The sequence below is a fragment of the Podarcis cretensis genome (assembly GCF_951804945.1).
Source record: "Podarcis cretensis genome assembly, chromosome: 6".
NCBI lineage: Eukaryota > Metazoa > Chordata > Lepidosauria > Squamata > Lacertidae > Podarcis > Podarcis cretensis.
Window position 1 is genome coordinate 83083409 of NC_137175.1, and position 25962 is coordinate 83109370.

General features: G+C 42.0%; 1 long non-coding RNA gene across 1 annotated transcript in view; it reads left to right on the plus strand.

Moving 5' to 3' along the window:
- Positions 1-25962, plus strand: part of LOC307218985 — a 99405-nt gene that overhangs the window by 44875 nt on the left and 28568 nt on the right. Inside the window, exon 2 of the long non-coding RNA XR_013840225.1 lies at positions 4423-4581. This is a non-coding gene — a long non-coding RNA (uncharacterized lncRNA). The remainder of the gene's footprint in view (positions 1-4422; positions 4582-25962) is intronic.

Genomic DNA, 25962 nt, shown 5'->3' on the forward strand with positions numbered 1-25962 from the left:
AACACACAGGGAAGTGTTCCACTGAAACCAATGTGATTTTAGAACTGTAGGTTTTGTATACAAGTCATATCACAAACTCAGATTTTGTTGCAGATTCAGAAAATCACATGCACACACACAAACACTGGTTTATAGGCAGTGCTCACATAGATGTATGTATGTATGTATGTATGTATAATCTTGTATGCTAATTAAGGTCATGCATTAACATTGTGAAGCCCAAGTTCATATCTTGGATCATATCTTGATCCAACAGAATAGACTTGGTAAAAATGGCGTATTGAATAATGTTTGGTATGAACAGTTACTTTTTTAAAATAGCATAATTTTAAAAAGTCAATGGTGTAAGTGTGTTGAACATACTCCTAGCTTTGGTTTTGAAAGGAGGCCCTTTTGTTAAGTATTTGCAAATTTGATTGACATCTGGAGTGAAGTTCTTTGAATCTCTATATAGATTATGACATGGAATATTTTGCTCCTGATGTTCTAATGTCAAGTAATATTTATTTTAGTGCAATCCCATAAGTGTCCACTCTGAAGTAAGCCCCAGTGTATATGTTCTTATCCACACTGAGGCATTTTAGTTGCAGACTTAAAGGGTGGGATCAGTAGGAAAACGTCTATTTAATTTTTTTCAACGTGTGGCTCCAGTACAGCTAAAATTAACCACAAGAACAATCCGTTGAAACAGCGTTATAACATTCAGTTTTTAGTTATAACATTCACAGTTTTTAGTTGGACTTCTGAACATCTTAAGCATAAAAGTGAAAATATAATGTGAAAATATAATGTGTAAAATGTTGCAGGTTGGTTATATTCACAGTTTTAAGTTGTGTTACTGAGTAGCTTAAATAAACATAGATTTCAAAATGTAATGTATAAAAGGTTGCAGGGGTTTCATACGTCCTCATCTCTCCAGGTCACACATCCACTGCTGCTTTCCTGTCACTCAGATGGAGATTTGGAAATGTTGGCATAATGCTAGCCTATACAACTTGCAACCCATCAAAACACGCAAAGCTCACAACCCATGTACAGTACAGGCGGGAGTTACAAACTAGGCTTTATATCAGGGATAAGGAACATCCATCGCTATGGTCAATCTTGGCTTTCCAGGGGTGGTTGAAGTTGAGGTTATTTCCCCCCAAACCACAGCCACCTGTTTGCTGGGTGATGTCAGCTGATGGCCAGGGGGACACAGAATACTCAATCCTGCTAGATGCTGCTTTGCCAGTGTGTTCCTGCAGGCACCTGTTTTTTCTATGAGAGCATACTAGTGGATTTCATAATGGGCCAGTCTCTTTGGCAGAGGCATTGGCTGCAGCTGCACATCATGCTGACCTATGTTTAAGCAAGAAATACACAAGCAGGAAAGAGCTCCAGTGACTCCCAGGCTCACACAATTTTCACTCCCTTCTCTTCTTCCCATGTGGCTGGGTGGAGCTTGGAAGCTCTTTCTCCCAGCAACAATGAGCTGACTTTAAGGGGAAATGAATGCAAAAGCTTACAAAGTCCTCCTACTGGCCACAATGCTGAGAAAGGTGTTCAACTCCAAAGCTAACTGCAGCTCCCTAGGTACGCTCGAACCACCAACCTTCTGGTTAACAGCCAGACACACTGACCCATTACAAGAGTAAACAACCAAACCCTGATATGTGTACACACTGGGTTTACGTATCATGGTAAATCATGGCTTAACATACCTCCAAGAAGCAACAACAATGCTTAAAAGAAAAGAAAAAAACACTTCAAAGAAAGGGGGGTAGGTTACAATAGTAAGTAAGTAAGTAGATATAGTATTCCTGACAAACCAAGTTTTAGTTTGATTTTTTTTAAAAAAACAACAACCTGTTTTTGCAATTATTAAAATAAAAATAGATGTAAAATAATACGGTGAAATATGACTGTGGCGTGACAGATTATTTGCATCACAATTTGCATCACAATGCATTAAATGTTCAATCTGCTATTGTGCTATAGCATACAACTAGGAAAATAGTCATCATTGTGACATCTGATGCAAGGAGAAGGAGAAAAAGCAGGTTTCTGTGCTGCAAGATCCTCTGGAGGTGTAGGCAGTATCACTCCACTCCCTGTGGTTGCACCCCCTGTGAAGGCTAGGTTTTGTCTTTTTTGACTACAGGCTCCCTACATGCTTATATTTTTTCCCATAGGAAGGAGTGGGAATTATTCACAGATATGAGATAAAGAAAAGGTACATTTGAGGAAACCATTGGAATGAGGTGGCCAAAGCTTGATCTTTGTTAGAGTGGCCATGGAGCCCTCTCTACAGAGAACAGTCCTTTATATTACTGGGCTGACCTCAAGGTGTTACTGCTAGTATACAAAGCCTTTAACAATTTGGGTCAGCTTACCCCAAATGTGCCAGCTAGACTGCTTCAGTTGGTGGAACTGGCACTGTACACATGTCACATAGTACCTGCAATGCATCTGTAAGAACTCGATCATTTGGTGTGATGATCACCAACACTTTGGACTTCCCTACCAATTGATATCAGGCAGACTATCTTACTACATTTTTAACCTTCTGAATGCTTTAAATTACAGCTGTGGGTTTTTTTTTCCTTTTTAGTGAAATGTTATTGTTTTACTGTTGTTGTTTTTTGTAATCCACTTTGAGGTTCTTTTACAATCAAGCAGCGTAGAGTTTGTTTGTTAAATAAATAAATAAATATTACCAGCTCTTAATGGGGTTCCTTGAAGGAGCAGGTGTGCAGTTCAGAGGTATTCCTGGAACCACTGTTATCACTCGAGGCCCAAGTGGCCTTGGAGGCTGGAAGTGCCTGTGCCAACCTTCGGCCATTTCTAGATAAGGATAGCATGCCTATTTTGGTACTCATCCTCTTGTGACCTTCAAGCTGGACTACTGCAATGTGCTGTATGTGGGGCTGCTCTTGAAGACGAGCTCATACACATATACTGGTTGCGATTGTCCAATTCAAGGTACTTGCTCTGATATTTGGGTCTAGGACCCAAATATCTGCAAAGATGCCTTCTTTCACATCAACTTACATGCGCTCTCAAGTTCAGGTCCACTGGGTAGTCCTTATACAGGACAAAGAATGTAGTGTTGGAACCACGAGGAACAGGCTTTTCAGTAGAGGCTCCTCACATGTAGAACTTTCTCCCTGCTGAGGTGCATCTGGTCCCATCACTTTGTAGTTTTGTGTGGCTGGATAAGATGTATCTTTTTGGGCAAGCACTTGGAGGAGAAGAGACTTGTTTAGATAAATTAATTCATTGCTGCTGTTGGTTTTTAGTAAAATGCTCCTTTAGTGAGTTGTGTTTTGTATCTTAAGGGCTGTGTTATTTATGGAGTTTATAGATTCTTTTTATCTAATTTGACTTGGTTGCAAATCGCCCTGTGGTTTGTTCATACAGCAGAATAAATAAATACATAGGAAAGAGACAGATACAGAGGTTGCATGTTCAAGCAAGCACTCCTGTGGTATCCTCCAGATGTTGTGAAATTCAGCTCCTCTCTTTAACACTGGCAGCAGTTGATGGAGGTTGCAGCCTGCCACATCTGGAGGGCACCACGTTGGCTATTCTTGCTGTAAGATGTCCCAAGAATTAAGCTGGGGTTGGGCATCCCTACAATGATTTTCTCATCCATCTCCTAGCAGTCTTCCTTGCTATGGTGAGATGGTGATTAATGAATTAATTTCCATGTACATATCTTAAGGTGATGTACAAAATATAGTGCTGCACAAAATATATAACTACCAAACGCCTTGGGAATCAAGCCCACTCTGTTCTGAATGGCCCCACCAGGAGTTCTCTCAACTTGAGCATGATAGAATGTTCAGAATTCAGAACAAACAAAATGTGGCTTAGTTGCAGGACCTGCAGGAATGCCTGTAAAAAGTGTTGAGGTATTATTTTTTTTGGGGGGGGGATGAAGTTTCTTTAAAAGCGACCCCTGAACGGTTAAGTCTGTCACATGCAGAGCATCATCATCCTCTTCATCCTCATCATCCTCATCTCCCTCCCCCCTCTCTCTCACACACACTGCATCAAACTGCATTTACACAAACCTACCTTGTTTACCACACTATTCAGTTTGCCCCCAGTGTCAGTATATTTAAATGCAATCTGAAGACTTTTTTGTTTGCACTGTTGTTTGGTTCTTAATTATTTTGTGCTGGGGGTGTAGTCCCTTAGTTAACTATACTGCTGCTCTGCTGTGTTTTATTATAGTGGAGTAATTTATATTTCTGTTTTATGTCTTACTGTATATGGCTGTTTTGACAATAAATTATGTGAAGCCACCCTGTGCTCCAAAATAAAGGGTAGAGCATAAAAATAACAAATAACTATTTCATGATGTTCCTTTATCCATGCTCCTTCTGTTAATACACAGAGAGATGTGTATTAATTACATTTTCCTTCTTTTCCCAGATGAATTGGAAGAGGCAGACGAGTGACAAAGTTGGCTCAAGGCAGTTGGTCCAGCATCTTCTGTGTCTGCTCACAAGGAGCCGATGAGGCATGTTATCAGTCCATCAAGATGCAATGCAATGGCCTCTTCTGCCATTACATTCTTAGAAAAAGGCACAAGTAAGTTGTTTCTGTGAACTGTATCCAAATGCATGAGTGGTGAGGAATATTCATCACTAGAGACACCATGCTTGATTTTTTAATGCTGAATTTGATATTGCAATTTCAGGATTTTGTTTTTGGCATTTCCAGTCCTTGGTGCTGTAGAGATCGTTTGTGCATATAAGAGCAGCTGTTTGTTTTTAAACACCCTCAAAGGAACTTAGAATAAAAGCCACCAAAACAAAATTTAAAAGCTTCACAATAAAAAGCAATAAATGTCGCATTAGTAAAAGAGATTGAAAACAAACAGGTTAACCATGTCCTTCAATGTGTTTGCAGTTTCTAGTTACACATACCGTATTTTTTGCCCTATAGGACGCACCGTCCCATAAGGCGCACCTAGTTTTTTGGGGGGGAAATAAAGGGGAAAAAATTATTTTTCCCCCCAGGCGCGGGGCTGGGGTGGGGGAGGCCCGAGCTTCCCCCCGACCCCAGTCCCCAAACAGGCAGTTCTCTGCAAGCCATGGGAGCCCAGGGCTGGCTCCCGCTGCTTGCGGAGAGGTCCGCGAAGCCTGGACGCGCTGATCTCAGCGGGCGCAGGCTTCGGCATGCAGGCACCTCTCCGCAAGCAGTGGGAGCACTCCCGCCGCTTGCGGAGAGGTCAGCGAAGCCTGGACGCGCTGAGCTCAGCGGGCGCAGGCTTCGGCATGCAGGCAACTCTCCGCAAGCAGCGGGAGCGCTCCCGCCGCTTGCGGAGAGGTCCGCGAAGCCTGGATGCGCTGAACTCAGCGCGCGCAGGTTTTGGCATGCAGGCACCTCTCCGCAAGCAGCAGGAGCGCTCCGCTGCTTGCAGAGAGGCCCGCGAAGCCTGGAGAGCGAGAGGGGTCTGTGCGCACCGACCCCTCTCGCTCTCCAGGCTTCAGCGAAAGCCTGCATTCGCCCCATAGGACGCACACACATTTCCCTTTCATTTTTTGAGGGGAAAAGGTGCGTCCTATAGGGCGAAAAATACGGTATTTCATCTAACCTCTCTTCAGCCATCTCAAAACCTTGAGCACTACATCACTGTGCAGCTGAAGGTAGCCTGGTACAAGAACTATGTATCTTTGGTACATTGCTTATTCTAACAAGGAGCCATCCTTCTCCAACCTGTTGCACTTCAGATGTTTTGAGCTACAGGTCCTATTAGCCCGCAGCCGGCATGGTCAGCAATCAGGGATGGTGATAGTTGTAGCCTTGAGAAGGCTGCTTTGTGCCATTTTATATTCCCAGCGGGTTGTGGTTTGTGTGATTGAAAGTCTCTGAGGTGATCTACTTTTTCTGCATATATACAAAGCATATTTAGGAAGCTTCCTCTGCATCCCATCCTACTCCATCAAAAGGGAGGAAGGGATCTACTCGTTTCAAAAAGCCTCACTGAGTGGTCAGACAGGCAGTCTGGAACTCAAGAATTATAGGTGAAAGGAATGAAATGAAGGCCTGAAAGCTATAATTTATCTTTTTGTGGTGTCATCAGAAGCAGCTGTTAGAGGCAGGCAAATTAAAGATTTAGGCTTCCTCGGACAGTTAGCTCAGGAATGGAAAACTACTGAGAAGAACAAACAATTTGTGCCTATCTAAAAAAACTTCAGGATCTTTTGACCTGCCTAGTTTGTTTTCTTCTCATCTCATCTGTTCCTCTGGCTACACTGCTCCCCACGTATGGCCGCAGATTGCAACCCTATACTATTCCCCCCCCCACTCCATCCAAGTACTACTACAGTAAGAAGCAATGAGAAGCAAAGGCTTGGCCCCCAATGCTGTCACCATCTTAAAGTTCACTGGGCTACTTTTCGATGGCATGTGACAGGCTGCTTACATACAAGGAGCTCATGCAAAACCCTTAGCATTTCTAGGTAGCACTGTGGGGTGTCTCTGTGGTGGTTAACGAACATCTGCCTCCCCTTTTTTGGGGAGGGGAGACCACTGAGGTTACTTGAAGGGAAAACATTTTTTTACATACAAATTGTAACTGCCTCATAAACTGGAAATTATATAAAGCCGAAATCCCAAGTCTGCGTACTTAAAAGTAAACTCCATCAAGATCAACAGGACTTCTTCAAAGGGAATACAGTGGTACCTCAGGTTACAAATACCTCTGGTTACAAACACTTTGGGTTACAGACTCTGCTAACCCAGAAGTAGTACCTAGGGTTAAGAACTTTACCTCAGGATGAGAACAGAAATCATGCCACTGCCACCTGCCCCATTAGCTAAAGTGGTACTTCAGGTTAAGAATGGTTTCAGGTTAAGAACGGACCTCTGGAATGAATTAAGTTCGTAACCATAGGTACCACTGTATATTCTGGACTGCAGCATTAATGGGAAATATACTGCTATTTCTATATCAGTTTCCTGACATGTAGGGCAAAGCTCATCCCACCCCAAAAGCTCTTTGCCTCTGCTGCACCCCTCCCAGTGTCCCCCCATGCAATTAATGTTATTTATTTGCTTGTTTATAAGATTTCTGAGCCACCTTTCATCATAATCTCCCAGTATATATAATCTATAAATACTCTTAATGTATCATTGTAGTATAAAAACAACAAGCAAACTGTAACTAGTAAAACCAATTCAATCATAACAGAATGGAATAGTATAGTATAGCATGTATGTGCGTTATCAATACCAATATTTATTAGTCCCTTTTCTCCCAGTGTGACCCAAAGGGATATTGAAAGCAATTAAAAACAACCAAGTAAAAACCTAAAAACATAGCTTGACAGCTCCTGCCCAACCAAAAGAAGTCTTCAAATGAAGGTTCAAAAAAGCCTGAATAAAGGGGGGGAAATACCTGTATGTGTGGCACCCCACATGTTCAGTCCCTGACTGTTCCCATATCGAGTTAGGAAGGTCTGCAGTGGGCTTTTACTCCTGTTCCCTCAAACATGAATATAATCCTCTGTGCAGAGCAACCCTGATAAAGCATAGTTCAACAATGTGTGAGGTAGTCTATTCACATTCAAGCAAACATGGATTTTTTTAAAAAAACAACCCCTACAGTCTCAACCCCTGTGCTCAACACAGGTAAAGTTGCAGACTTAGTGCACATGGCAGCACAGAGAGAGAGATTTTAGTGTTGGGTCTTGAATATGCACATCTGCCTCCCATCCACAGATGCAGCATTCAGAGGATGAGGCAGATTCATGGATATGCCTCGTGTTGGCTAACCTGGCTTTGGAGCAGTTAGTATTCCCACGTTGTAAATGACCTAAGGCTAGATAATGACTTTCCTGAGGCCCCCTCCTAGTGCATTCATGGCCAAGGAGAGATTTGAACCAATGGGATGGTGGGGGTTCTGTCTCACAGCCCCCACCCTAAGCCATAAAACCACATCGTCCTTGTCCAAAATGAGCAGCTAGCTATTCAGCATGGTAGCGGAACACGTTGCAACCGTTCCGTGCTTGTACATTTTAGCAGATCGTGAGGAATGTTTTACAAAGCAGGGAAAGTGAAACAAAGAGAAAAAAACATATTCGCTCAAGCGGGGGGGGGGGGGGGGGAGTTGGTGATTTGTTTGCCCCCTTCGTATGCCGGCTGTTTCTACACTAGAGGATAAATAGCTGCTTTTATGTTGAACAATGCTTACCACATTCGCTGACAAGCAATTGCTTTCTCTCTGTTTAGTCAACCAGGCTTCCAGATAAAAGAAGTTTGGAAAGAAGAGGGGGTGGGTTTTCTTTCCCCTGCAGTGAGGAGAGACAAAACAGCCACAGTATTTGTGCCCTGTCCGTTGCTTAAGCAATGACTGAGCTGAATATCTCTAGTAAAAGTTTTGTTGCTGTTTATATCCCGCCCCCCCCTCACTTCTTGCCATGTCTACACATAATCCAGGCTGGGTGTGAATGCTAACATTGGCCTTCTTCAGCCATCTCATATATATTATTTGGTGGTGAGTTTGTTAAAGGCTCTACACTCCACCTTTACAAAAGAAAACTACTGAAGGAGGCGAGGGGAGTCGGCATTTTTGCACAGATCCTTCCTCTATGAATTCTTTCAAATAAAAAGAGAGCCCCCACACCCTGATTAAGGTAGAATTAAGGCCCCTTCAGACTGCTGAGATTTAAGCTCTGCCTCCATTTATGGCTGGGTTTTGTTTTTTGTTTTTAACACACACACTATGGACTAGACTGTGATACAAGGGTATGCATCATGAATGTGCATCATACCATCTGTCTGTTCCATTTGTCCGTGTGGTTCTGCAGTCAAAACAAATCCGTCAACCCAGATTTGCTAGTGGTGGGTTGCCTAGGAGCCAGGATTACAGCATTGCTCTTGCGTGATGTGTGTGTGTGTGTGTGTGGTTGCTGTCTTTCATGATATTGCTTGCCTCTTCAATTATGCCCCCCTCCACACACACACACACACACACACACACAAATCTCAGAAGACTTTTGAAAGCGTTTCAGGAAGCATATCCAATTCCTCTTAAGAGAGGCTCAGAAATGCACCCAATTTGGAGCAGGGAAACTGAGGAACAATGATTCATGTGGCTTATTATTCCTTGATGTGCAGATGAAGATGATTTATTTGGTTTCTTACCTGCCCTTCACCACAATTTAAAGGACAATTTAGAATATTTAAAACAAATTGTAGCCACAAGAATAGGGTGGGTCTTCAAAACACACATCTCAAGTGACAAAGGAATCTTCAGCATTCACCAAAAGCTGTATAGTGGAGTGGATATGCCAAACATAACTCTGTGGGAAGGGAATCTCACTACTTAGGTGCTGCTGCAGAGAATTTCCCACTCCACCACCCCAACCTTCTGAGGGCAGTGGAACTACCAGGAGAGCTGCTTCTTGCTGATCTTAACACATCATGAAGATGATGGCAACAATGATGAATGAGGAAAGCCAGACAGATGTTCTGAGTGGGCCTGTGGAAAAGTGATAGGTTGCTGACGCTTTTATTCCCAATCTGGCAACTTCATATTGTGCAGGCTATATCTTAAATGGACTTAGATATTTTATATGGAAATCTTGTTTGGAAAGAGCTTACATCTATAAGCTCCATGGGTAGGCTGGAGACAGATGGAAGTTTTAGGAAGATAGGTCAATGTCAAGAGGCCTACTAGTTACTTACATAGGTAGCACTCTGAAATACTTGGTCATGTTTGGCACCTCTGCTCTCTCCCCAGTTTCAGGCTTCATCAAATGCTATTTGCAAAGGGTGGGTTAGTGACTGCTCTTGTCATTCTCCAATTGGCTCTGTCTTTCTGTCTTGCACATGTGCAAATGGTGCTCCCCAACATGAAGAAAGGCTAAATCATATCCACATTTCTATTTTGCACTGCCAGAAAGAAAACATCAAAGATTTGATCCTGCATGTCATATGACTGCCTTTCTGCAAGGCAGAGAACCCAGCGCAGAGGGAGACAGTTTATCTTGATAATCCAAAATGGAGGCTACAAATTTAATTCAAAGTTAATTTGGTGTTGCATTACGGAACAGCCTTTATTACATCCTGAGTTGTATTCAAGGTAGTCCCTGGTTCCATCAGTGCAAGGACTTCTCCTTGTTCAATGAACCGGTCTTCCCCATTCCACCTCCCACTTGCTTCCTCCATCGATTCTGGGGGTTGCCCCTGCCCTCTGCTGCAGATTGGGGGGGGCAGCGCAAGATGTAGGTGGGATGGGGGGAAGTCCTGCTTCCCTAGTGCTAATCTTTGCGCTAGTACAATTATTTTGTTGAATATCTCCTCGTGTTCATTCAGTGATTTGATAAAGCTATGACTTGCACAGCTAATCCTGCATGACTTTACTTAGAAGCAAGAGCCAGGAAGTCCCATGGAGCTTACCTGGAAGCCATTGTAGATTCGATGGCACTGTTAGTGTCTATTGCTCCACAGCATGTGGTCTAAGATGTTTCATAAGTTTGGGGTATCGCATTCCCATGGCTCCCAATCGTCTGTTGTGTGACCTGCTTTTAAAACTGCCGCATGTCTATTTTTAACTGCCGTTGATTTTGCTTGTCGGCTCAATTTTGTTTTTAGATTTCATTTCGTCTTGCTTTTAGCTAGTACTTTTCATCTTATTTCATCTCATGTACCATTGTAGAAAGGTGGGGAATAAATTCATAAATAGCCTGTGATTTCCCCTTATTCATTCATACTATACATACTCTAACTAATATTGTCCTCCACTGAGGAACAGTGTTTACATATTACATATTCCCCCCACCCCACCCCACCCTACACACTCAGTTCATAGTGACTTTCCCCCCTCCCCCCTCAGCCTCAACGGAACAGCCAACTCAGGTTGTGCATATAATTCCTCTCAAAGGAGCCCAGGGTGGTTCATGAGAAGTCCCTTAACAAAGAGGGCTATAGGTTGAAAGCAAAGAAGTGGAACATGGGAAGAGGCCTTATACCAGGTCAGGATTGTCTCCTCTGACTGACTGGTGGTGGCTCTATGGATCATTAGCACCACTTTTTTAACTAGATCCCTGTTCAGGCACTAGTTTCCCTTGTGATTAGGGAGAGTATGGGTCCACTGAGTGTTCTCTTGTTCCATCATGCCACCATGCCCATCTCTGGACTCCCATGCACATTAGGACCAGGTTCTACTAAGGAGGTGTGCTAGTAGGAGCCAGTGCAGGTGGTCCTGCATGTGCAATAAGACTTTCCCCTCTCCTCTCTTGCCCACTCTGTGTTTCCCCAGATTGGCTCTTGAGAACCCACAGAATACCACATGGATGGAGTGTGGGAGATTGCTCCCTTGGGCTACTGGAAAGCATGACATTGATGCTTCTCCAAGTTTCTCTTGTGATTAGGGAGGGTGGGAATGCATTGGCAGCTGCTTCTCCCATCATGTCAGTATGCTCATCCCCGGCACACTATGTGCCTGGGATAACAAACAGGTGCAGTGGGGAGCCTACAGCACTTACACAAGCTCCTCACTTGATTCAGACCCCCTGATCCTCACTTGATTTAGACCCCCTGATCTATTGTGCAGGCCTTACCCTATGCACAAGAAGATCAAATCTATCCATTCTGAAGGAAATCAGCCCTGAGTGCTCACTGGAAGGACAGATCCTGAAGCTGAGGCTCCAATACTTTGGCCACCTCATGAAAAGAGAAGGCTCCCTGGAAAAGACCCTGATGTTGGGAAAGATGGAGGGCACAAGAAGAAGGGGACGACAGAGGACGAGATGGTTGGATAGTGTTCTTGAAGCTATGAACATGAGTTTGACCAAACTGCAGGAGGCAGTGGAAGACAGGAGTGGCTGGCGTACTCTGGTCCATGGGGTCACGAAGAGTCGGACACAACTAAACGACTAAACAACAACAACAACTACCCCATGGAAGTACCACAGGCTCTGTGCTGAAGATGTGGGTGGTAGTGGGCACAGCAATGACAACGTGGAAAACATTCCCCAGTCTCCTTCACTGAATTTTAATTTCGGGGGGGGGGGGCAACTACTTGGATAGGTCTTACAACAGGCATAGGCAAACTCGGCCCTCTAGATGTTTTGGGACTACAATTCCCATGATCCCTAGCTAACAGGACCAGTGGTCAGGGATGATGGGAATTGTAGTCCCAAAACATCTGGAGGGCTGAGTTTGCCTATGCCTGTCTTACAAGATGTCAGGAATTGAACATCAACCCTTCTAAATGCAAAGTATGTACTCTATATACTAAGTTATAGGGTCTGTGGAGGTGGGTATGGAGAATGCAAACATGGCAGGAGAGGGAGGAGAAGTTTCATTGTCTAAGTGGAATTTATTCTGCTTATGCAGTGACTTCAGCCTGGCGGGCTCTGGTCCATGGGGTCACGAAGAGTCGGACATGACTAAACAACTAAACAACAACAAAGTGACTTCAGTGGATTCAACCCACCGGTCTCAAATGCTTTTTTTTATCAGCAGTTCATTTTTAATGTGCATTAAGAATGCTTTTATTTGTGTCCTAAGACTGTAATGAATCATACTTGGGGTGTGATTGTCACCAGTCCTTCAGCATTTATTCACTGCAGCAGCAGCAAAGCTCTTTTGTTTAGCTTTGTTAATGGATCAAAGATTTCCAGATGTGAACAGAAGGAAGTTCACATTACTAGGAGAGCAGCGACTTTGTGCAACACAATCAAAAGAGAGTGAATTGTTTGGTAAGCCAGCAGGCAGCCAGCAGCTTACAAAGCTTTAGAATCAAAGTATGTAGAATTATTGCACACCTGGGGCATGATATGGTCAGAGTTATACAGCTGAAGTCCTATTGATTTCAATCAATGGAATTCGAGCACTTGTTTCCCATTGAAATCAATGAAACTAAAGAGGGCTTAACTTTATATTGATTGTGCTGTTGTTTCTTAGTTGCGGGGGGGGGGGGGGGAGGGGAGGGGGGAGGACACAAATTTTCCAAAAGATTTAACCAACATTACAAAGACTAATTGTTTGAATTTTTGAGGATTAGCCAGGTTAATAGAAAATTACATCAAATCCTAAAACGGAATTCATTTGAAACTTCCATCTTGAAACTAAAATATCCCTTCATCCATTAAGTTTGCTAAATAATAATAAAAAACAATTACAGTAAGTATTTCTACTGTTATTTTAAAAAAATAATTCGGTTGACTCACTTGCTGTGCATGAACTTTATAAGCATCAGCAGATATTATGGGATGGAATCCCTTGTTTTTCTGCTGGAACATTATCCTAAATATGTGCAAGTCTGCGTAGAAGCAACAGCAATAATTTGAACTGAGACAGAAGAACATAATCTTCAAAGAGCATTGCGTATCTAAAGTATAAACTAGCATCTCCATAATGCTCACTTCAGAGACTACTAAACGATAACCTGAAACTGCAATCCTATAGCCATGGGACTAAGTCCTTTTTAACTCAATGGGACTGACCTCTGAGTGGACTTTGTGCTACTTGAAAACCTTAAAAATAAGATTTCTTACATTGCGTGATTCATTTGTTTTGATCACTAGTTTCCCCCCACCAGTTTATATGACTTTTGGGTTTGTGTCATTTTTCAGTAAGCCATTTCACCTTTTTTAAAACCACATTATTGGATTATTCTTTTTAGCTGAAAAGAAAACAGGACCTGTGCAGCAGGTGAGAAAGTAGTAGTGGCTGAGAAAGAGAATTGCAGGCAGATTGTATTTCGGTGGAAGGGGTAAAAATATTTTTAGAATACTTAGATTTCTCAATCAATCACCCCCTTGAAAAAAAAGTTGGATATTCAGGCTTAGATATTACTATGCCTTACACAATATAGACAATAGTTGCATATGAGCTATGTGTCTCTTTCTGCATCCATACTCCAGGATTTTAGCTCTATTAGGCTCATGGTCTGCATGGAGTCTGCATGGAAGTCTCACTGAGTCCAGTGGGATTTACTTCAAGGTAAGTGGATGTAGAATTGCAACCATGATTCTAGGCATTTTTGCTCAGAAGCAAAGCCCACTGTTTTCAGGATTGCGGCTTCCAGTGTTTAGAAGGCAAAATGGATGGAACCCGCAGATAGAGCAGAAAATTGCCATAGGCTAACATAAGATATTGTTCGAAGAATGTAGAAATCTGTAAGCAGTGATCAGAGAGCAGAATGAAGAAGTATAATTCTGAAAGCTACATGGACCACTGATGTGGTGCATGTGTGTATAATAAAATGGAAAGCCATCTCATGGCTGAAAAATGCAAAAATGTGCGCACATTTAGGAACATTTAGAACATATGAATGTTCTAGCCCAGCCACCACCTTGTCCCTCTGTTTCTACACAGCATTTGATCTCCAATTTTCTGAGTGTTGAAGGATGCCTTCCAGACTGTAAATACAATTTCAAACTGAAATGTGCAAATTAAGTAAATATACAGTTTTGTAATCTCAGCTGCGGAATATGTGCTTTTCTATTACAAAATGTAGTTTTCTCCTAGTTCAAAATCCCAGGTTACTTTTGGTTTTATTGACAATGGACTAATGTAATCCGTGACTTGCTATCCTTTCATCTATTAGAAATATGTTACCCATGAGTCAAACAACTGAAAACAGTCATAGCATATTTAAATAGGTGCTGTAATTTGTGGGAAACCTATGCAGCTATTGATATATGTACCTATCAATTCTGATATGCCACATCTAGCCTTTTCTCCCCATTTCTCTGTGCAGCTGATTTCTCTGATTTACATTTACAGATCTATTTAATTAAGCTAAAGCAGAGAAGTGCATGTAGATCAGAGATAGGGTGGATATCGTGCAAGATTAATTTGCATTTTGCCCTAGACAATTTAGGGGTTGATTTTTTAGAGGAGCAAACCAAAATTGCTATGTAAAGGTGGTATGTTTTTAACTTACTATCTGTCTCATGCATGAAAATATTATAGTCATCACTGCAATTTGCAAGTTCTCTTTAAAGTCAAAATAGTTACTCTGCTGAAGATTAATATATGTTACAGCCAATGGTGCAGACAGCCTTAGACAGAGGTGGGAAATGTTTTTCAACCCAAGACCACAATTCCTCATAGACAAACTTTCAAGGGCCGCATGCCAGTGGTGGGTGGCGCCAGAGGCAAAAAGTGAGAGGAACAACAGATGCTACTCTTGCGTTTGTGAACAGTAGGCTACATACATCTCTTCATCCTCCACCTAGGCAAGCAAGAGGATGCATTATAGGCATGCAAAAGCACTCAAGGGGGATGCAGAGAAGGGCTGGTGATGGGTGTGGTCTGGGAAGGGGGTGTGGACTTGGGAGCATCTCAGCAGCCAGGCATAGAATACTGAAGGGCTTTAGGTTCCCCTCCTTTGGCCTAAGACATTTTGGAGTCTAAGGCAGAGCATTAAAATGGCACCCCATGCTGCATATAATAAATAATAATAATAATAATAATAATAATAATAATAATACAGCAATAACTAAACTGCTGATTATTTTCTACCTTTTAATGGTATCCTCAATTTGTCATGCTTGATGAACTACTTCTGTAGCTAGGAACTAGGCCAGTGTTTCTCAAACTTGGGTCCCCAGCTGTTGTTGAACTACAGCTCCCATGATCCCTGCTAGCTAGGGATGATGAGAGTTGTAGTCCAATAACAGCTGGGGACCCCAATCTGAGCAACACTGAACGAGGCTCCGTGACCATATAAAATTTGGCGAATGATGACATTCACGTTGAAATGCTTGAAATGCATTTTCTCACTTTCTGAAAACACAAGACTGCTGGTAATCAATCACTTTCACCACATTTCAGGCATTTGCTGTAATATATCCAAAAATGTATTCAGGTCATGCATTGGCTTTTTTTGTGTACAGATAGATGTCAACATAAGAGCATAAAAATAGCTTTTTAAATGCAAACCAAAAGTCCAACAAAATGCTTGGGGAAAGTCAGAGCTAGCTAGCAGGGTTAGGCTGTGTGTCTGGTGCTGGGAGTGGATTCCTGCTCCCTGGTTCTTGAATGGTGCCCACTTCAGATGACTAATGTGTGAAGTTAGCTCTAGTGGAAGACCTGGGCAATGGCATTTTAGGCATCAAACTCATCACAGATCAAATGTTTGAATAAAACCTCAGTTGCCAAAATTATTTGCACTTTTCATTCTCCGCAGAATTTAATTATACTGTCGTTAATTGGCAAGGACAGGCTAGGGTTTAATCTAATAAATATGGAAAGACGATCAGATCCAAAGATAGACCAAGTTCTTGAAAGCACTTTTAGCAGCACATGCCCTCTTGATTTTGAACATCATGGGCTTTGAAAAAAACAAACAGAACACTCTGTATTGCTGCCACGATCACTAAAATGGTTCGGATGCGTTGGGAGTCTAAGAAGAAGCCGTTGTTAAATAGTGCAGATATGTATGTGGGGGATTTGAGTAGGAGTTAATCAAATCATTCAACCATGGCCTATTTCTCTACTAAAATAATATATAGTCTGACAACAGAAAGGACAGCCAGGGCTCGATCTGCCATTACAATCTCCATTCAGTCTGTTGAATTTCTGCATTGCTAGAATCTCTGCCTGTTGCATAAGCTTTTCCTGTATGCTCCAGTACTCTGTGGCAATTAAATGAGGCTCAAAAAGGCAGTTTTTGACCTCAATTTGTTGGTTTTCATCAACTTAAAAAGTTTGACCTTAAGGATTTTCTTGGGGGTGGGGGAAACATTCCTATCCGTGCTACATACCATGCGTTGTTGCATTATCCTATAGAAACAGCTGCTGTGTGGAAGATTAACTGTGCATATTTTCAAACACAGGACTGCGACTCAAAAACATAAAAAAGAAGTACCCTCCATTGCTTTCTCACATTACACTGTAGGAGAGGCATGGATGCTCCCTTGAGTCTCAGAGATATGAAAGCGAAGCATACTTATGAGAACAGAAATACAGGAAACTAACTTTGGAAACAAACCTTGGCTGGAGGGGTCTCACTGCTGAACTTGGGGTTGCTGCCAAAAGCACAAGTTCCATTTCAGTTCTTCTCATCCCTAGTAAAGTTAGTTTTGTTCCAAGACCCTTTGCCTAGCTAACTCAGTGTTGTGGTCTCAGACTGGGGCCTTTGCTATTCACTGCCACTTGACCCTTAAAAAACACACCAACAAACCTAGAAATGCTTGAGATTGAACCTGAGCGCTTCTGCATGAAATTATTATTATTATTGTTGTTATTATTATTATTATTACCCTGCCCATCTGGCTAGGTTTTCTGCAACTGCAGATACTTGAGAAATTTGATCTTTCTGAATTCCCTTATGGAATTCCGATGTGGATTGGAATTTAGATAGACACCAAATTTCCAGATGCCGTGGCACAGTTCTTAGTGGTCTAAATGTATTGATTCCCACATTCAAATATGTATTTCAGGTGAAAAGTAACAGTTTAAGTACATATTTTGAGGAGGGAAATAAGCGTTGAAATACATCATATCTTGAGAGGAATTTTGTTTAAGCGTAGATTAATGCTGAAGTGGAACAGAATTATTAAAAAAGGTGTGATGAAAGTCAGATGGGTTAGAAACAGGTTCATCCGCCAGGTAGGTAAGAACACGATGCGGGATTAAATGGGCCTTTTTGTATGATGCTGCTTTCTTGTGTTCTTATCCAGGGCTGGCATTTTGCCACCTGAGGCAGACCACAAAATGGCGCTTCTCCTCTGTGCTAGGGTGAGTGAGGAAGGGGTGAGTGAAGATCTACGTCAGGAACCAGGGGAGAATTAATATCTGCATTGGGAACAAGGGGAGGGGACCAGCAGCTCCTCCTATTCACCAAGAAGCTGCTATAGAGATGACATTGGGAGGGATGCTGAGGAGCAGCAGATTTGGCCTTCAAGGAGCACACCACAGCTGTCGCTGCCACCATAACAAAAACATTCCCTGGAGGCGGTATCTGCTGCCTCTGTGAATCCTGACACCTGAGGTGGTCACCTTACCTTGCCTCATAGGTGGGGTAGGGTGGGGTCTCCATTCACATTTTGCATTTCTGGACCTCATAACCGCATCATTGTCGGGGCAGAGGAACAGCGCGAGTAAGCTTGCCTAATGGGAGAGAGGAGGTGAACACGGGCTGACTTTTCATTGGCAGCTACATCTGGTTCCGCCCTCGAACATGCAGTGAGAAAAGACTCCAAAACAGAGCGTTGGCATTTGTGTGTGTGTGTGTGTTCAGATATGGGAATGATTTGAGAGAATATGCCCTTGCATTTAAAATAAGATACACAATGTTAATGAAGGCAGGCAGACTATGACTGGGTATATAATGCATTATCTAAAGACTTGCAGTACAGACTCAATCTACATCAGTGCAGTGAAATGTGGAGTGTTTGACAACATCATCTGATAGCATAATTGTATCCCTTCCTTCCTGAAATTACACCACTATTCCACAGAACAGACAGACATCTGGAAAACCTACTGCATAAGTAGCAGCTGTGATTCCTGTGCTAAATTAGGAAGTCAACTGGGTTTCCCCCTGGTTTTGTTACAAACCATTTTTTGTAACTTTAGAGGTATAATAACTATTTGCTAATTTCATCTGTGAAAACAAAATCAGAGAGAGTTATATAGCCTGACTTTTCCTTGCACTTTAGAAGGTTTTTCAATATGTTGCATCAATTATTTATTTATTTAAAATATGTTCCGTGTAAGAACTCTTGCCTCAGTTTTGATAATTTTGTTAGCCATCATTACCTCCAGATTTTAAAAAGGCAGAGTGTAATTAATATAAGGAATGTGTCGTCATATACTGATGGGCAAAAATGTTAAATAAAAGATAGTAACCAAAAACTACCCTGATTTTGTAAAGAAACAGAATTAAATGAGGACAGATTACTTTTCTCTTTTGACCAGTTTTGTAATCACTGCTCAGCCACTGGAAGAGATTTACAGCTCAGCCCTAAACGTGTCTACTCAGAAACAAGTCCTGTTGAAATAAATAAGTCGTGTTATGTGCAGTTCGGATTGAAGCCATAGACAAGCATATTCAAAGGAAGAGGCCACAACTTTATTTGCAGGACTTGTAATGGGTGATTACAGCAAGTGCAAGAAAGCATCCCATTACATATCACCACCATCATGTGTATTAATTAAAATATTAAACGGGAGCCATAATATTAAATAACAGCTGCATTTTTCAAGTTTAAACACAACAATGTAGCATCCTCTATGACATGGTAGAAGTGTCCCATGTTGCTTGTATTCATCAAAGGGTGGTGTATTCTACCACCAACTGAAAAGGCAAAATTTCCAGGGAGGAGAAACCTGAAATTTATGGACATATTTTAGTGGGGAAAACGTCTCATTTGAGGATATCCAGATGTGTGGATTTCAACCACAAGATTCATTTTCTCCCTAAAGCACAGCGAAAGTCTTTCTCTTGATTGACGCACCAACGTGGCTCCCTCTTTGTGATCTTTTATTCTGTGCTGAGTTGTACAGCTTAGGGGCCGGAGCTCCTGAAAGCAACCTCCACCTGGAGGGCACTTTAAAGTGCTCCCTGTGGCGATTGTTTCCATGCAGCAAACTGTTTGTGTGCAGTGGATTGCGATGCCAAACTGGGGGTTTTGGGGAAGGATTTCTCTCCATGACACCACAAACCTCCTTAAGAAAATGCAAAGCATCCTCCATGTAAAAGTTATTTTGTGTGCATTAGTGTTTTTTAGTTATTTCTGGTACACGAGTGTGCAAGCCCCAGTTTGGGTGCTTTTAAACGACAACCCACATGGAGAGAGCTGTTCATACAGTTACAATTTTCCAACACACGCTCCCACTGATGATTGTGGGGGGAACCAAGCATACAAGCCTCAGGCCTTGTGTACCACAAGCCTTTTGGGTTTGGAAGCCCACTCACTTCTGTATGGGCTGAATGGCCAAGCCTTGAATGTAAGAACAGCCTTGATCTAGCCCAGGGTCCTACTTTCTGAAGTAGTCAACTGGATGGCTCTGGGATAGTCACAAGCAGACAGACATGGTCAAATACATTTTGCTTCCTGAAGCGAAGGACAAAGCAATGCCTCACATTTCATGTACTAAAGCCTATAGGGATGTTATGGATCTCACTGCAGCTTTGGCAGTGGAAAGTGTCCTCTGTGGCATGTAAAAGCAGGATGCTAGGGGTGCTCAGAGGTGGAGCTAGCTGCTCCAGCACCCAGAGCAGCCCATGGGGGCGGGGCTAGCAGCCTGAGGGGCGGGGCTAGCTGCCATGGGGTGTGTCGGTGTCGGTGTGCATCCCAGGGGGGTGCGTCAGCGTGCATCCCAGGGGAGTGCGCCAGCGGTGGGGAGCATCCTGGGGGGGCATTGCCAGCGGCAATGTCACCCCCCTCAGGGAAGGCACTCAGGCCAGCTACACCCACTGTGCTCCGCTACTGGGGGTGCTGCGTGGGATATGTGTTACACACTACTCTGTTCTCATAGGGAAGTAAGAAGGTATTGGCTTCTATTATGACCCATGGTCATTGCAATGTTTCCATTCTGCTGCAGTTTGACTTCTGGGGAAAAACAAAACCCTACCTTATTTGTCTTGCAGTCTGCTGTGGCATAATTTTAATTATTTTAATTAGCACAACAATATTCTACATCATTCATTTCAGTGCAAAGGGGAAACATCGCAAAGGCGGGGGACGACCACATCATCAATTAAATTTCGTTTGCAGACTGAAAGCAGAAATAACAGTGAACAACCAACTGTATTTACTGAATTGATTTCAAATCTGGACATGGAATAATAAGCCAACATTAGCAATTTTCATTTTCACTTGAATTCTCTGACATCCCTCGTTTTCCAGCACATAACAACCTCTGCTCAGGCCACTTCCCCTTCTGCCCCCCCCTGCATTTGCCTGAAGTTGCCATCTCACTCTTCCTAGTGGTAGGGCTCGCCCATCAAGCTGAGCATTAAGTCGTCATCTGCTGATGCTCTATAGAAACTGCCTCTGAATATAGAGGATCCCTGGAGTAAGCATCACTATTGATAGATCTATCTTTGGTGAATTTCTCCAAATCTCTTTGTATTAAGTTACCTAAGTCAGCCGTAACCACCACATCCAGCGACAGTAAATTCCATTATGTCTTTTGTGGGGGGGAAATAACTTTCTTTCTTGCATTCATATGCACACTGAGTTCATATAGAAATGTGTACGTGTGGAGAAAGAAACACACAAATAAGAACTTGTGCCAGATATCTCCTCACGCGAGCAGTGTGACATCAGAGAATATATTCACAAAAGATCACAGAAAGTGCCTCTGTGGAAAGGGGTTTCCGGTTTCTAGCACATCCTCTTCACGGAAGTAATCACTGTAATTTTACCAGAGTACCTCTTCTGATGTTTCATTGCTCACATGAGTAGATTACTCCAATATAGTCCAGATGTTTCAAGTTTGAAGAAGGCAAGTATGGAGAACAATTATGATAACTGAAAACAACAGGGTATCAAAATACCCCACACAGTGTAGCAGTTGCTTAGAACATCAGCTTCCTTCTGTTTGATTACATTATCTTGTTGTTCAATTTAGCTATTAAACCACACAGATTTTATATTATCAGGGTTGCAGTTTGATTAAGAACTTTGACCAGGTAAGTGTAAGTACATCTGCAAATTAACAAAACCATAATATGTATATGTTCTTTTTGGAGATAGTAAAGAAAGTGTGAGGGTATCATAGTTACAACTTATAAAAGTTAAGTTACAACTCATAAAAATGAAAGGACATTTAAAAAAAACCCTCCTATTATAACTAAAGCAAATAGTTATTCAGAAAGTAAACAAGAATGCCCATTACTCACAGCTCTGCTGAGAGGCAGTATATAAATCTTTTAAATGGTAAATGGTAAATAAATAAACTCTAGTGATTAATAAACTCAAGTGATGGAAATGAGCACCACAGATTAATAATCTAAAGTGTCAGTTGATCTATCTATGGATAAAAATGTACAACCTAACACTTGAAACCCAAAGCAGCAGAATTTAGTTGCACCTGATTATTATTATTTAAAAAGTATTGGTACTTAAATTGGTTAGCTTGACTAACTTGTTCAGATGGTTTCATTGGGGCTTAGTTGCAATGAAATGTAAATAGGCTTGGAACCATTTTGGATGTGAACAAAATTATGATAATGAACATTCTTCAATGGAGAAAATTGTGCTCTGTGATTCAGAATACTTTCTGCTACCAAGTTTTAAAATGGCTGCACTAAGAGCATTCAATCACAAGTACTTATATGTTTTACATGTTTCTTTTTGATGATAGAAGATGTTTTAAGTCAAAAATGGCAGGGGGGGGGGAAACATATTTTAAAATACATGTGACCAAAAATAAAATTATAGCAGCATCAAGATTTTACTAGCAATCAAATCTGTGTATACAATGATGTTGTGTTTGACAAGCGTGAGCAAGTTCCTTGTTCTTTTGTTTCACTTTATACTTTAATGCACCTATTATGATAATCTCCCACATGTTGCGGGTGAGTGGGTGGGGGAATACAAATTTATCCCAAAATTCACAAATACAATACCATAAGCTATCTGCATGAGTTTTAGTTAGATAAATTACTTCTAGTAAGAGTAGGATCTAGCATTTGCAGACAGTTGCAGCAAATTGAAGTACACGCCGTCATATCTTCTATGAAAAGAGTTCAGGAAGGCTCACTTCAAAGCCAAGGGCAATCAGAAGAAAACATAAATCAAATAGAACTCTTGAGGGAGAGGGAGAGAAAGAAAGGAGTTACATCAGCTTTCTTGAATATTGTAAGCAGGATATTGCAGGAGTATGGGAAACTGTAAGAAGCCACAGAGTCAATAACCATAATGCTCAGCTGACCACCACTCAAATCCAGTGTTAAGGACTTCACTGTCCAACACCAGGAATATCAGAAACTGCAACTGGTAGCCAGGCCATTATTCCATCTAGCTTAGTATTCCAATCCCACCAGGGCACACACCTCACCAGTGATGTTGTCAGGACAGAAATTTGATGCAGAAGTTCAAACTAAGTTCTAAATGTGGTTGAAGGCCCTCCCTTGCTCCAAAGTTGGTAACCATATTTTGGATAAAATGTCATAAATGGGCAAAAGGCTTGTTCAGCATCTCAGTTTATTAAGCCAAGATATGATCATATGAACACAGCCATTATGTCCTGGAAATGAAGCGAAAAAAATTATTTCTGCACAGGCAGCTACTGTTCTTGTCCATGACATTTTCCCTCTGTATTTTGCATATTTTTATTGGTGGATTTTGAAAAAGCTTTCTTTCTAAAGGCCATTCAGAAATTGCTAGTGCCTTGTGCAACTTGGGCTCAAAGTCAAAGAGTTCTAGCAAAGCTGAATTTTTCAGAAGCGACTATCAGTAATTAAAGACAAGTCTTATTAAAATTGGGGAATAAAGTCAGCTAAATTAGATCATCATCATCAAGAGCAGAAACTGAACATGCTACCCTTCTGCAAAGACTGAGTATGCCTGATGAAGATTGCACTAAACGCCTGCAAATATTTCCAGAGCAGGGGGCAGGGAGTGGGCCCTCAAGGGTGGAAAAAAAAAAAGTCCCTGGTTAGCTGAAACCTTCGTTCCAGCTCATATTTTTTTCTGAATGTTCAGAATCCCCAATTGTCATAATCTGGGATACAGTTTTAAGGATTCTTTATTTTTCCGCACCATCTGATCCCAGGCAATCAGCGATTCTGTATGAGTGTGGTGATGCCATAATGTCATGCAGCCTATCAGTCTGGGCGATGTAAAGCATCACTGACGGATGTTACTTGCTGCAGCCTAGTGTACTAAAAAAGAGAAGAATGACGTAGTTGCCTCAGCATTTGGGATAACTTTCCTCACTGCTAACATCCACTCTGAGCAAGAGGCACCCAGACACAACCAGCATACACTTTTTCTGCTTGCTATTACAGCACCGAAACACATCCCCTGTCAAAATATATAGGCCTGTGCCTCCAAATGGTCTGGTTAATCCACTGAACGATCTGCCTATGACCTCCTTGCTGTCAGGATGTGATGTTCCTTTATCTCTCTCCTACCTTCACAAGTTTGCTAAACCATCTCTCCACTTCCAGTTTATTTGAAACTGACTGGCCACTTCATGCATCTCATAAAGAGTGTCCTTGCCTATGAAAACTCGTGCTGCAATAGATTCATTACAGTTATATACCTCCTGTCCTAAAAAAAAACCCCTCATGGTGGCATACATGGGTTTCCCCAGGGCCAGCCCATCCATGAGACAAGGAGAGGCAAGCTCCTCAGGAGGCAGAATCCATAGGGGTAGCAGATCCCGATGTAGATCTTTATTCTCTCCTTGTTCCTGTTGTTGATCTTCACTCCCCCCTTCTTCCCTGGCAGGGAGCGGGGCCCATTTTGTCTTGGGCTGGCCCTGGGTTTCCCCTCCCCATTTTATCCTCACACAGAAACCTGTGCAGTACTTTAGGCTGAGAGATGGTGACTGGCCCAAGATCACCATGTGAGCATCATGGCTGATTGGTGATTCGAACCCTGGTCTCCCAGGTCTGAGTCTAACACTCTTAACCACTACACCACATTAACCTTTCTGCACTGCTCCAATAAACTACTATAAAATAGAGCCACTGAGCAATATCCACTAAGATTCTTCACAAATGAAAGACATGATTCATAGTTGCTGGAGGCTACTCTACTGTGTTTGCTTTCCTTCATCAGGCTAGTATTACCACCATTCAAGGAATGGTGCCAATCCAGTAGTGTGCTCCAAGTTTTTCTCAAGGTTAAGCAAAGGTTAGGTTCAATTTCAGCTCTTCTGATCCTAGTTTTGGTTTAATGGTCCAGGCTTGTTTGTTTCTTCTTAAGATTTATATACTGCTGTTTATACGCTAAGGTCACAGGGAAGATTACAGAGATCCATCAACGCCAGGCACAGTCTTAATGCTACAATATCAAAAGTCAGTGTACAAGTTTCTCAATCTGTTAAAAATAAATACATACATACATACATACATACATACTATTTTAGCGGTAGCAACTCGGTGTGCTGTGGCTGTGAAGAACTGTATTTTCATTTTTTTATGGTTTTTTGTGTTTTAACATTGGACACCACCCTGATGTGTGTACTGATATGACAATACAGAAATAAATAAATAAATAAATAAATAAATAAATGTATTATTTGCCCTGACAGGATCACTGGAGATCATTAGGAAAGCTAGAAAATGCACAAGTATTGTGCCGTTATATAAATCTATGGTTCAACACATTTGGAATATAGCATGCCTTTCTAGTTGCTCCCTCTCAACACAAATGAAATTTGCACAGATAAGGTCAACTGGAATGATCATGGCCTTGGGGGCTCTGTCTGATAAAAGGCCAAAGCATCCGGGGCTTTCTAGTTCAGTGAGGAAAGATGAGTGATAGAGAGGTGTTAGCAAGATAAAAAAAAGTTCATAAACCATGTGGCAACAGATACATTTTCTTCCCTCTCTCACTATTATAGACAAAGGGTCATCCAGTGAAGCCGAGGTTAGCATTATACTCAGCAGTGCTAAGAAACCAAAGCAATTCCTCACACAACACCTAATTAACCTTTTTGAAACTCAGTACCAGAAGATGCGAGACTGACCACCAATTTAGAAGGTTTTAAATACAAGTAGACAGAATCAAGGAAGATAAGTATATGAACACATCATGAGAGGCAAATAGGAGCAAATAAGAGGCAGTGTATATCTGTGAGCGCCAGATGCTGCAGAGCAACCAGCAAGCATCTGCCTGGCCTCTGGTGAAAGCAGAACATTGGAAATAGATGGTCCTTTGATCTGATCCAGCAAGGCAAATCTTAAACATTCCTATGAAGATTCCTTACAGAGCAAAGGCTGCAGCTGCAGCTCTTGAGGAACATATTTGTGCAGGACCATAATGAACTTTCTCATCTGATCTAACATCTGCAGAACAATTCCAGGATGCCGCA